The sequence below is a fragment of the Pteropus alecto genome, unplaced genomic scaffold (genome assembly GCF_000325575.1).
Source record: "Pteropus alecto unplaced genomic scaffold, ASM32557v1 scaffold71, whole genome shotgun sequence".
In the NCBI taxonomy this organism is placed as follows: domain Eukaryota; kingdom Metazoa; phylum Chordata; class Mammalia; order Chiroptera; family Pteropodidae; genus Pteropus; species Pteropus alecto.
Window position 1 is genome coordinate 12,490,674 of NW_006433024.1, and position 13,777 is coordinate 12,504,450.

The window sequence follows — 13,777 nt, forward strand, 5'->3', positions numbered from 1 at the left end:
CCAGTAACACCTCCATTTTCTCTTCTCTCTCTTTACTGGTTACAGGACTTTCTCCCAACTTTGCTGGGTTTTTTTTTTTCGACACAAGCCGAGTTTTGTGTTTTGTTGAAGGCATCTGTGTCGGCAGTTAGGTTTCTAGCAAATACTAGGATTAAGGGACCGCTGTGGGTTCCCTCAGCCATTTGGGAACTAGAATGTCACCTTAAGCTGCGTCTGAGAGAATACCTGAGAGAATTTGTTTTTGCTTTTTTTTCCCCCAAGGACCAGGGCAAAAATCCAGCGAGGGCTGTAATGTGTCTGTATTATTCCAAACTAAGCTGCCTCAGACCCTGTCACAACCTGCTCATGACCTCAGCTACGTAAATCCTCTGTGTAAACCCTTTTGCACTTGCTGATTCTAAATACTCCTTCGAAACTGGTTCTTCATCACTCCCTAGATATCTTTTGGGGAGGCCACGTCAACTGCTGCTGCCATTTTGGAGAACTCTGCTACAGCTTGCTGGCTGCTGGAGTCCACGACTGGGGGAGCTATATGGCCGCTTTTTTGGTAAAAGAGCTGAAGGCAGAATTAATGGGCATGTATGGTAATCCTTTGTGGTGTTCCGAGATAATTTTTTAAAGGAATTTTTGACCAACAGGACAGTCGATTCCTTTCAGGCCTCACAAAAGACTCCCGAACGCCTCAAAGGGTGGTATCAACTTGGCAATGAGGAGAGTTGTTGAAAGGGTTTAGGTGTTGGCCCCAACTGACATCTTGGAGACAGCACAGATCCGGGAACTGAGATCTGGAATCTGATCTCTTCTCTGCCACGGGCAAGCTGTGCGTCCAGGGGCGAGTTGCCCATTTGTTCTGGGCCCAAGTTGTCTCATCTACAAAATAATGAGATTGGCTTGCTGCTCAAGTTCCTTTCTGTTCTAAAATTCTGTGATGGCCACAGAAGCATGATCTATAGCAGCGCTTCTCAAGGTGCATATGCATCACCTTGGGATCTTGTTAAACCACAGAATCTCATTCAGTGGCTCTGGGTCGGGGCCTGAATCTCTAACAAGCTCTGAGGTGATTTTAACTCTGCTGATTCTCAGATCACAGTTTAAGGAACCAGGCATAGAGTCAAGACCAGGGTGTTTTTCCCCTTGGCCCTGTTGACGTTTCTAGCTTGATAATTTGTTGTGGGGCACTGTCCTGTGTATTGCAGAATGTTTAACAGCATCCGTGACCTCTACCTACCAGCAGTCTACAGCATCTTCCATCCCCACTCCCCACAGTTATGACAATCAAAAAGGTCTCCAGACATGGCTGAATGTCTCCTGTTGGGTGGGAGGGGGCAGAATCATACCTGGTTGAGAACGTGGGTCTAGCCCTGTGTTCTCAAGCCTGGTTGTATGTTGGAATCACTTAGAAGATGTCTAGAAAGTACAATAGCCTGGAGTTCTTCTCTTTGAAATTCTGGAAAAGCATATGAGTCCTTGTGCTGTTTCTCATAGCTCCGAGACCAGAGGCAATTTGCTTATATGCTCCGAACCAGAAATTCTTCACTTCTAAAATCGGGGTGATAATGATGCCTACTTCCTAGGGTTGTTGGGGAGACCAGATGAGATGACTTGAGCACGAGCTTTGTCAGCCGTAAAGTGCTGTGGAGATATTAGTGGTGAACGTTATACCACTGGCCTCTGTGGTTTTATTTTATTGAATTAATTACTTTAATTACTTTGTTTATTTTTCCCAGGACGGGATTCACCTTCCCTCGGGCCTGCCTCAGTGACCTTTGTGCTGTCTTTCCTCCTCATTTCCCCCAGCCCTCGCGGTTACAAGCTATGCACGTTTTTCTTCCAGTCACCCTAACGCAAGGGCCTCAAACCATCAGCCAGTGGGCCGCGCTTTGGCGTCAGATGCGTTTGGTTTGGTCTGAATCGTGTTTTTCATTTTGCCACAGTCTGCACTCAGCTCTGTCACCGGCGTGGTTTCTCTGCCTCGACTGCCCAGGCATCGAGTTTGCCATCCCTGCTTTAGGCCTTCCTGTCCTTTTCCTTAATCAGGTCCAGTTACTCTTCCCTTTTCATTTCTTTGTGACCTTACTGGCTCATCTCGGTGTCCAGGGTATAGGTGCTCACCAATATTTGTTGGAATGTGATATTTTCATCCTGTCCTTGCCTGTCACAAATAAAAAAGAAAGAAAAGAAAGAAAGAAAGAAAGCAAGCAAGCAAGCAAGCAAGCAAGCATATTCTTTGAGCTTTATTTATGAAATCTTGTTTTTCCTACCGCAGAGTTTCTTTCCAGTCTCCAGTGTTCCCATGCTTTAGCAGAATGGACAAGAAAATGGAGAATTCTGCATGTTTCGGTTGACCTTCCATTAGCCTTGCCTTTGAACTGGAGAAGGAGATTTAACCTTTCTGTCTAGATCTTGTCTCAATTGTTATCTTTAGTTACAGCCCATGGTGGTGTCGAGTTGCATTTATAACATTACTTCTGAGTATTTCCTGCTAGACCCTGAGCCTCTTGGGGGCAGATACTCTATTCTCCTTTGCCCCATAAGGCTTCCTCCCCTTAGATCCTGGGGCAACATTTGGTGTTGAATGGACCTGAGTTGAATTCATGACCTCAGTGGAATGATCAGATCCTAGAGACCCTTAGGCTTTCTGACCCTCTATTCAAGGCTCTTTTTTCCTGACTACATGACGTGGGGAAAGTTTCCTTTCCCTTCATCTCCTTTTCTTATGAAAAAGTATTTCATCGTCTTCCTGCAATTGAGAAAGTGCAGATTATTTTTAATAAGTAGTTTACATGTGAGTCTAGAACACATTTCCCCATAGTTAAAACTCTTGTTGGCTGCCAGACAGTAGCTTCTGACCGCTCTTGGTCTTCTATACGTTATATGTCAGAAATAACACTTGCTCGCATAGTGGTCAGTCTCAGTTACAGCTTGTGTCTAGACTTTTTGGTTTATCATCTGGTAGGCACTGCAGAATCACTCTGGATGGCATTTACGGGCCACACCCAAACAATTTGCACTCCAAGAAACACGATACTTAAAGTGGGGCTTATAGACGAGTAAATAAGATGTGTGGTTATTCCCCACAGTTTTGCTTGACTGTTACTAAAGGAAGGGATTTTTCTGATTACACAGTGGTTTGCAGTCCTGAGTGATAATGATGATGATGATGATAATACGATGAAATAATTACTACTAGGTAGATCTAAATTGTCAGTGCTCTGGGTCTTCTCGGTGGACATTTAACGATTACCGTTCAGCAGAGATAAACACTTGAGTTTGCATCCTGTTTGTGCTGATATTTACTGTTGGACAAAATAGGACTTTTGTCCACACTCGTTTCCAGTGGAGTGCTGAGAAAGTTGTCTCGTTCTTCCTGTTGAGCCTTTTCCATTGTCCAAACTTGACACGACACAACATTTTCTGCTTCTGTAGGAGTGTCTCTGTCCCTTGGCCGGCTTTTGTTTCCTCAGGGTTGCGAAATTGAGTTCTTAGTCAAAACAAACGTGCTGCTATGCTACAGGCACCTCTCCTCCGCCACGTTTGTAGGCTCCACTGACCAACAAACAGACCCGGGGTCCCCTGCCCATGTGACCCTATCCATGTCCAATAATGCTTAGGGGGGCCTGAGTTCAGTCAACTATGAAGGGAATTTTTCTGATCCCTCAGAAATGGGAAGACTGTCCTTCCCGGTGGCTTGGAAGTCCACGTTTCATTCCAGCGTTCAAGAACATTTCCTGGGGACCTTTTATACCTGGTCAGTACTGCATTCATGTGGGATACAGCAGTGAACGAGACAGGCGAAGTCTTTGGCTTTGAGGAACTTACATGCCATCAGGGCTAGTCACGCAGTGAACAAGTAAACAGATACGATGACTTCAGCTTGCTTGGTAAGCAGCGTGAAGAAACGAAGTCTCCTTCCTGTAGGGACAGAGTGAGTTCGCTGCCTGGTCAAGGTAAGAAGCTGTTGGTGATGTTCGAGAAAGGAAGCCAGGGCTGGTGTTCTGCTCTCATCTCTGCATTTGGCGGTCATGAGTGCTGTTTAACAGAGAGATTATGAGCTCAGGCACCAAAATCGGGTAGCATTTGACTCTGGGTTCCTGAGTTTGAGAAGGTTAATTCCCATGCTTTAGTTTCTTCATCTGCAAAATGGGAATAATAAAACCAACCTCATTGGTTGAAGGTAGAAATGAACTGAGATGGCAGATGCAGATACAGGCTTAACATTATGCTGGCCATCGTGGCCTGCTTCTGATGGTAGATGGTATATTCTTGTTAGCAATAAATACAGTGAAATACTCATGATAAGCGTTTGATTTGCAAAATGGCCTCACTGGTCTTGAAACCCCACTTCTGACTTGATTTCTATCCGGTGGGCAGGGCGGGATGTGTGGAGTTCAGATCTGGTTTCCTAGATGGGCTCGGTGGGTTCTGTTTGCTGTGTGTTTCTTTTAGCCATACCCTGGGTGCTGCTGGCTTGCCCTGTTTGAAGAGTGGATCTGGGTGTATATACAATGCAAAGGGGAATTGAAGACTCAGTGATGGGGTAAGAGTGAGATAAGGCAGTTCTCCTGTAGGGCTCTCGGGTCGGGGCTGAATGCATAGCTGGCAATGCTGAGAGAGCATTATGGCCATGGGCTAGGCCACACTCTTAACCGATAAGTCAGCAGACCTAGGGAAGGGAAGTGACTTGCCCAAGTCCACAGTGGCTGGTTCGTGCAGACTTATGTTACACATGACTTAAGTCCTGGGTAAAAGATGTGATAAGGCTGGTGGCCATAGCTGTGATGAAATAAAACAAAGGTCACAAACCTATGTTAGTCCCCTAAAGTACTCGTTGGCTTGGTGAATTCATTACCAACACATATAAATTAGGTGATTTCATATTTTTTAAAATGTGGATTTTTGGTTTCTCTTGGAAAATTCAGGTCTAACAAAACTGGTCTTATATCGTGGGATGGCAAAAACCAGACTGGATTGAGTGGCGACTGCCTCCTTTAGCCTGGGCAGGTCCTGCCTACACTTCGAGATGTTCCAGGCCTGGACCTTTTGGCAAGGGTATGATGCACGGTGCCAAAAGGGAAAGAAACCAGGTCTTCCTTTCATCTTCTTTTCTTCCCAGGATTTGTTTTCTGGTCCATATGTCTCCACACAAGGCACCTCCTATTGTAGGATTAGTGCTGAATAAATAAATTTGTGTCGAATGAATGAATTTATTCTGTAATTGATAGAACTTGACTGTCCTTTGTTTGACTCCTGACTTCCTTTGACCAGCTTGAGTGACTTAGAACAAATCATATGACCTTTATTTTCTGTCTTTCCTTTTTGGGGGAGAGGGGAGGGCATCACTGCTGTTCTTGTTTAAGCAAGTAATACATTTTCATATTTCAAAATTCAAAGGTACAAAAGGGTTAATAGAGACAAGTCTTCCCCGCTGTGTCCCCGCCACCCAGCTCCCTTCTTGGAGGAAACCAGTGTTGTCAGTTTCAGGTGCATCCCTTCAGAAGTACTTTATGCACGTGCAATGGAATCTGTAAATGCTCTTTTTAATCTTTCGCATATAGATGGTAGCATAACATACACATGATTCTGTATTTAGCTTTTTAGCACACTTTCATTTAGAGTGTCCCCTGGAGAGCGCCCCAGTCAGGGCATAGAGTTTGCCTCTCCTTTCTTAGAGCTTCATAGGATTCCAGAATATGGGACACCGTAGTTTGCGTGGCCAGACCTCTGTTAAACAAGTTAAACAAGTCGCTCAGCATGTCGGTTTTTTCCAACCCGTTGCTGTTAGAAAGAAGGCGGCAGTAAAAACCCTTGTTGCGTAAGTCACTTGACGTGCCTAGAGTAACATTCCTGGAAGTAGAATTACTGGGTGAGAGGCTATAGACTTTGTCATTTTGATTGGTCTTGTCAAATTTCCCTCTGTCGCAGCTGCTCTTCTTCCAGAAATGCGTGAGAGTGCCCGTTGCCCCACGCGCCGGTCCTATGCCACCTTTTGGAGCATAAGGGTTTTGTGAAGAACACAGTGTTTTATAAAAATATTAACGCTAGCTGTAATTTTTTGGGCTTGTATTATGGGCCAGGACATGATCTAGGTCATCTATTTAATCTTAACGACATTGAGATAAGTATCACACTCATTTGACACATGAGGAAACTGAAGTTCAGAGAGTTTGAGTCATTTACCCAGGTCTCCCAGCTAATGCATTGTAGAGGATGGATTTAAATCCAAGTTTGTCAGATTCTGGTACCAGGATGTTTTCATATGGTAAAGCCCTACATGATTTTAGGTGTTGGTATTTTCAGGTGGCACTTGCTTACAGTTTCTGTGTCTCCCAATAATAATGCCTCTCACATGGCTGGTTCATTTGTTCATTCATCAGATATCTGTAAATTCCTACACTAAGCCCTGGGAATGCACCTGAGAACAAGGTAGACATAGTCCCTGCCCTTATGGACTTCGCAAAAACAATAAGAAATAATTCTGTAGTCATGTATTGGAGTAGATTGTGACAAGACAACAAAGGAGGTGAGGAGGGTGCTCTGTGGGGTGATGTGATCTAATCAGGTGGAAGGAAGGCTTCTCTGAACGAGCGAAGGACAGGCAGTAATGGGTGTGTGGGTTTAAGCCTAAAGAAGTGGGTGGGAAGTATTTTAAACAGAGGGTGCAGCACATGCAAAGGTCCTGGAGCAGGGAAGAGCAAGTGCTAGTTGAGGAAATGAAAAAAGGCCAGTGAGCTGGCATGCATTGGTGGGAAGTGACGTAGGGTTTGGGGATTTATTCTGAGAGCCATGGGGAGCCTTTGAAGGCATTGAAGCACAGGGCGGCGTGAGCGTGGTGGGCTCTGGACTGTGAGCTTTTGCCTCAGCACCACCTGCCGTAAACCGTGTGACCTTAGACGAGTTAAACATGTGGCACCTCCATTTCCTTCTCTGTAAGCTGGGTAGGGTAATAGCATTTTGGAGGTTGTAAAGATCAGATCAGGCACTGGGGCTTTCACATGTTTTGAGTGCTACATACTGTATGAAATTTGTAATACATTGCGACTTGGTACACATGAATACACATGTAATATGTGTGTTTCCCTCAAATACGATACATTCTGATGTTTTTTGTTCTAATCTATTTCATTAAAGGTTCTCGGTCAAGAGCCCCTAAATTCATTTTAAAACACCGATAATACATGCCAAGTGCCCATCCCACAGTTGGCACTCAGTAAATGGTGCCGTGATTATCATCATCGCCATTATAAGGATAATTCTGGCTGCAGTTAGAGAGTGGATGGGTCAAGTTAAATGACAGTGTCCAAGTCCTGACAGTGCTGACGGATGCTGGCTTTCCGTTTCCACGCTCATGTCCCAGGGAAGAGTTCCAGGCTGGCCTCCCTGCTGCTGGAGCTCCTAAAGGGGGCGTGCAAAAGGTTCAGGTCTGTCTGGTTTCCCTGGGAACTGGCGTCTCCTCGTTTGAGGCGGGACCATCAGGTTGTTGTGCTCAGCTTTCTCTGACTTCTTTGTTATTTACCCTCAGAATGGCTTTTTCCTGGAAGCCTCAGGGTCATTGTAAGCCACCCACTTCTTTAAGCTGTGCCATGATTCTACTTCCCTTTTCAGAGTCAAGGGTGTGTGCCTTAGTGGAATTCATTTGCATTTTCCACTAAGTACACCACCTTGGCCTACCTAATGGCTGTGCCCCCTACCTGTGTCATTCCCTGGAAGCTGGAATGAGAGAGCAAGACCCCACTTTTTTTTCTCTAGTAAACACAGCCTAGATCCTCAGTGGGGAGGTTCTCAAACCCCTGCGAGGTGTGCCTGGGAGAGCGAAGCCAGTGATAAGCCCCAATAACCCTGTAACTGCCACAACACTTCACGTATCCAGGACCCCAGCTTTCCAGATAATGGCAGTGAACCCTTTAAGCACCACAAACTTCACCATTTAAATCATTTCAGAAGCACATTTTTCTACATGTAAACCACATTGGTCCTTCAGAAGGCAGCACCTACTGAAACCGTGGTTTCTGTAACTCAGGACCTTAGGCAAAGAACTTTTTGTGATGATGGTGGTGGTGGTGGTTGAATTGTGTGCCTCCAAAATCATGTGTTGAAGACCTAGCCCCCAGTACCTCAGAATGTGACTGCATTTGGAGATAGGACCTTTAAAGAGGTGATTAAGTCAAAATGGGGTCGTTCGTGTGGGCCCTAATCCAGTCTGACTGGTGTCCTTATAAGAAGAGGAAATTTGGATGTACAGAGAATCACCTCAGGATTGTTGGGGCACAGAGAAAAGGCCACGTGAAGACACAGTGAGAAGGTGGCCACTTGCAAGCCAAGGAGAGAGGCCTCAGCAGAAGCCAAACCTGCTGACACCTTGATCTTGAACTCCTAGCCTCCAGAAATGTGAGAAAAGTAATGTCTGTTGTTTAAGTCATCCAGTCTGTGGTGTTTGGTTACGGCAGCTTGAGCAGACTACATAGTGGTGATGGTGGTAATATAAATAATAAGTAGCATTTATCAAGCACTTACTGTATACCAGGATTATTTTAAACCTTACTTGGATCATCTCATCCAAGCCTCACACCAATCCTAAGTCACCTACCCAGGTCACATAGTAAGTGGTGACACCAAGCCTAACTCTGACACCTTTGCTCTGAACCTCCCCTGCACCTGTGTCTAGCAACTGCGTAGTTCCAGGAACCATGCCAGGCACTTCCTAGGCAATCTTTCTCGTCACTGCAGGGACTTTCCTAGGTAACACTATTCCCATTTTTCAGAAGTAGAGACTGCAGTTCAGAATGGCCTAAGGCCACACAGCGAGTGTATTCATTTCCTGTGGCTGCAATAACAAATTCCCACAACTTTTGGTGCTTAAAAGCAACAGAAATTTATTCTCTCACCGTTCCGGAGGTCAAAAGTCCAGAATCAGGGTGTCACAGGGCCATATTATCTCCAGAGGCTCTAGGGGAGAATGTATTTCTTTGTCTGTTTTTTTTTTTTTTTTCCCTCCACCACATACCAGTTTGTAGCTGACATCAGGGTAGCTATTTCTTTTCTCTTCTGGCTTCTTCTGGTGGCTGAAGATATTCCTTGGCTTGTGGCTGCATCCCTCCAGTCTCTGCCTCCATCTTCGCGTCACCTTCTCTTTGTGTATCTGTGTCTTCTCTTCTGTCCCCAATCTCTTTCTGCATCCCTCTTACAGAGATGCATGTGATTGTATTTGTGGGCCTACCTGGAAAATCCCGAATCAGCACCTTCTATCAAAATCCTTAAATTAATCACATGTTTTGCCATTTAAGATAATAGTCAGAGGTTCTTAGTCAAGAAGCGAATATATCTTTGGGGGCCAGTTTTTCTGCCTCTCACAATCAGTGAATGCCAGAATGAGCATCAATGCCAGGGTCTGTCTGATTCTGAAGCCTCTAATGGCCACTCGTCCTTCGGAAGAACAGGCCTTATGCCTCTCCTTTCTGGAGCGCTCTTTCTGGGCTGCAGTGGGAGCGGGTGTTAGTTACAGAGTGAAGCTAGCTTCAAATGATCTGGCCCTCTTACCCAGCAGTTCCACTTCTGAAAATGCACCCTACACAAACGGTCATGTGGTTGCTAAGACTGGCAGATATGCTCATTCTTTGTAGTAACAAAAACTACTGGAATCATCCAACCGCGGAGGACTGGTTAAATCAAGTATGGTATCTCTTAAATGGAAGAGTTAAGAAACTGTTAAAAATAATGAAGTAGATAATTACACAGTGATATGAGAAGATGTCCATGACGCATTATTAAAAGAACAAATTACCCATTTTTATTAAAATATGATGTGTGCACATGTGTATGGCTATTAAAAATTAAGTAATTAAATTAAAATTCAGTTCCTCAACCATGAAAACCACTTTTCGAGGGCTCAGTAGCCACATATGGCTCATGGCTACCATATTGGACAACCCAGATGGAGCATGTGACTGCCATCTCAGAAAGTTCCTAGCAGAGAGTGTCCCTACCTTGTTAAGTGGCCGAGGGAGGCCTTTCATTTTGTATGTTATAGACTTCTGTGAAAGTTTACATTTCTTTATAATAAATAAGCATACCAGAAAAATAGAAGCACGTGTGATTTCTAAGGTAACATTCTATTTTTTAAGCAGGTGGTCGTTTATTATTATTTAAGATATACGTGTTTGTATGTATATATAAACTCCTTTTTAAGTATGTGTCATATTGAAAATATTTTAAAATATATTGGGAGAAAAAGAGAGCTGCCCGGCAGGGCACACATGGGCCACATGGCAGGCCAGGTTGAGGTTTCTGCCGAGTCTGGTTCCCTGACCCAAAGCTGTCCAGCTTTGGCCACTTCACTTAGCCTCTTTGAGCCTCGGTTTTCTCACCTGACAGAATTCCTGCTTGACCTGCCTTATAGGGTTAGAGTGCAATTTAGAAGTGCGATGATGTGTAGGAAAACTCTGAAACCGAGGAACGTGCTGCACGGAGGTCAAGGGTCCTAAATGACATTGCAAGTTACCAAAGGTCTAAGGAGGCGAGGCCCCAATGCACTGTGATCACCACTGGGACTAGAGACCTTGCCTGCTCCCAACTATTTTCTGGGTGTTGCTGAGGTCACCATAAGCAGGAGCAAGGGTTGCTGTATTCTTACCACTGTCCTTGCTTGGAGATTTAGAAATAACTAGTTATTTATTTAACAAGCACTGAGGTAGCATTTGCTGTTGCCATGCACTGTTTTAAGTGCTGTACAAATATGTACTCATGTCATCCTCACGCAGCCCTGAGGTCGTCATTGTAGGCATGCTCATTTCATGCAGAAGGAACTCGAGCCTCAGGGAGGTCGAGGAACTCAGCTTCGGTCACACGGCTAGTGAGGAGTGGGGTGTCTAAGGCAGGCCATGCTTTCTCCTTTCATCCTGCTCCTTTCGTTCCCTTCGAATGTGGCCAGAGAGCTCCTTATGTCAGTTTTTCTATCTCAGGGGCATGAGATTTAAATTTTGAAGTATCATGACCGGATGTTCCTGACTAACTTGATAGGTTCGATCCTAATTTTCTGAGTTTGGTAGCATGGTTAAATGAGAATGGGCTGTAGAATAAGGCCAACCGGGCACCTGTCAGTGATTTGCCACTTACTAGCTGTTTGACTTCTGGCAGGTTACTTAACCTCTCTGATCTTCCAATAGGGTTTGTGAGGGTTGAGTAAGTTTACCTACTGTGGCAGGCAGGCAGTCAATATCTCATTAGTTGCTATCTTTTCCCTCACTTTTATTTTAAGCAGTGAGCTCAGGCTTGAGGATACAGAGGTGAGTAAGTCTCTATGCCTGTTTTAAAGTTTACAGAATGACTTAGGTGGGGGCTGGAGACCTTTCTAGATCAGGAGTCAGGGAACCTGAATTCTAGCCCGTACTGGCTCTCTCCTACCTCGGTGACAAGTTTCTCTGCTCCTCTGGGCTTCACTTTTGTCGCCTGTCAATGGAGGCCTGGGTTGCAACACTCCAAGGCCCTATCCTTCTTGTTGTTTTCCGATTAGTCATATTTAGGTCAGGACAAGCCCGTGCCTGAGGGGCCAGCGCTGTAGCAGGTGGATGTGTCAGTGTTTCCCTTTAGGCCACTCTTGTCAATGCTGTGGCAGCTTCCTCTCTGTGCTGCTCTGTGGAGGCCTCCTGACTCTGTGCAGAAGTTGGAACGCTGGAAACGAAGATGGCTTTGGATTGCCTCCAGACTGTCAGGATTTGAGGGTGGCAGATTTTGCAGGTGAAAAATGAGTCAGAGGCAGCTCCTTGTTGTGTGTGTTCCTCCGCAGCCAATGCGAGGCTGCGGGAGTGGTAGTTATCATCTTTTTGGCTGAAAATTATTCTTACGTGAATGGGGCTGGATATGCACATGGCTTGGAGTGGGAGGCCTGGGGTGCGCTGAGAAGTGGGGGGAGATGGGAGCCAGTCCCGTGATCCTCAGTGTCGCACAGACTCCTGGAGAAGTGGTTGTTTTGTCAGGGAGCCGGAAGGTAAACACCTGGAATGATCCATTCAGCTCACCTTTCTGCTTTCCGGTACAAATGCCACTGAGTGGGAGGCAGCTCCATCACCTCAAGTTTAAGAACCTCATAAAAGGAGTTAATATCCTGTAATTACACAGATGAATTGCACTTAGCAGGCGCATTTAATGAAGGGCAGTGAAATCGATCCTCTCTTAATAGTGACCTTTACCAGGCGAATTGAATCCCAAAGCCAGCCAGTTTAAGGATTCTGACGGGGCTTCCGTGGTTTTATTACTTCTTTGCCTCATCGATCGATTTGCATAGATCTTTCCAAATTCCAGTGGCACTGTGGAGTCTGAGACCCTCTGAAGTTGAGCGGGCATGTTATGACTTCCCCAGCATTCATGGATAAATTTTCGTCACTGTTGACTCATTCTGAGAATGGGGGAAGGGACAGAAGACTAAAAGAAAATGGTACAAAACTCTGATTTCCTTTAAAATTTTTTTCAGAGGTGTAGGACACGCCATTCTTTTTTTGGCTCTTGGTCTTAGAAGTTCATTTTCACTGTGCCCATTGCCTACAGACAGCTGCTAGCACCTCCCGTGCCCCCTGCGTGGATGGCCTCTGTGCCTGTCTTACAGCCTCAGCTCCTCCTTCTTCAAATGCTACAACTGGGGTTGCAAAACCTACTCCCCCTCTCATCGTGAAGATGGACGTTTATGGCTGGAGTATCTCTTTTTCTTTCAGCGTTGGTTTTTGGGACATAGCAGAATTAGCTGGTGAGAGAGGTGGCAGTGAGAATACTTCGGGGCTGACCCGTAAATCCTGGAGAAAGAAGCGACTGTAACCTCGGTGGTGTTTCCTTTTGTTCTTCACTCTTACCGGCTCCAAAAGTCACTTTAAATCAGTGACTGAAACTTTAGGTTCACTAAAGAATAAGAGACTGAAATGGCAGGGCCAGAGGTGCCGAGGAAAGAATGCAATCAGTATGCATAGAAATAGGCATCACCTGACCAGGGTGGGGGTGCGGTCATCTGTTGCTCTTCTGCTGAGCATGCCACACAGTTGTGTTTCTTGTCTTATCAGTCCTGTGAAGTTGGCAGTGCTGACAGACAGCTGAGGACTCTTAGACTCAGTGTGCCCAAAGTCTCATAACTTGGGAGTGGCCTCGTTAAGACTCAACCAAGGTTCACTCCAAAGCTATTGCTATTAACCAGGAAGCCATAAAGTCTCCCAGGAACTGCTCATAGGACAGTATACTTGAACCCAACCCTGCAGGGTAAGTCAGATTTAAATAAGGGGAGAGGAAAAGGAAGGGAATTCTGGGTAAGAGGAACAGTAGATACAATCAAAAAGCCTGAGAGAGGGAAAAAGAGTGATGTGGAACAGTGTCTGCTGGTCCTAAGCTCCACAGGGCAGGGACCACATTCTCTAGGGCTGCCATTATATATCCCCAATGCCTGAGTGAGTGCCTGGTACATAGTAGGTGCTCAGTAAATATTTATCGTGTGAATGAATATACAACAGACAGTTGTCTTCATAGACCATGAACCTCTTAAGGGCAGGGACTAGGTCTTAGAAATCTTTGGATGCCATGTAGCTTCCAGGAGTTAATAAATAGTAAAACAATAAATCTTCTGAGGGAATGAATGAGTGAATGGCATGACAGGTAAGTGATGGTGGGGAGCTGTGTCTGCGTGAAGAGGCGCTGATACTTTTGGGAAATATGGGCAATATGCATGGGCTGGTGTGGGAAGCGCGTATTGTGGAAAGTCTTCAGTGTCAGGAATAGGTGCTGTTGGGTTGTCCATGAGGCTTTTTTT

At 45.3% G+C, this 13,777-nt stretch overlaps 1 protein-coding gene across 1 annotated transcript in view; it reads left to right on the forward strand.

Moving 5' to 3' along the window:
- The window catches only part of PRR5L (proline rich 5 like), a 68,594-nt gene that overhangs the window by 4,547 nt on the left and 50,270 nt on the right, over positions 1–13,777 (forward strand). The window lies entirely within an intron of this gene.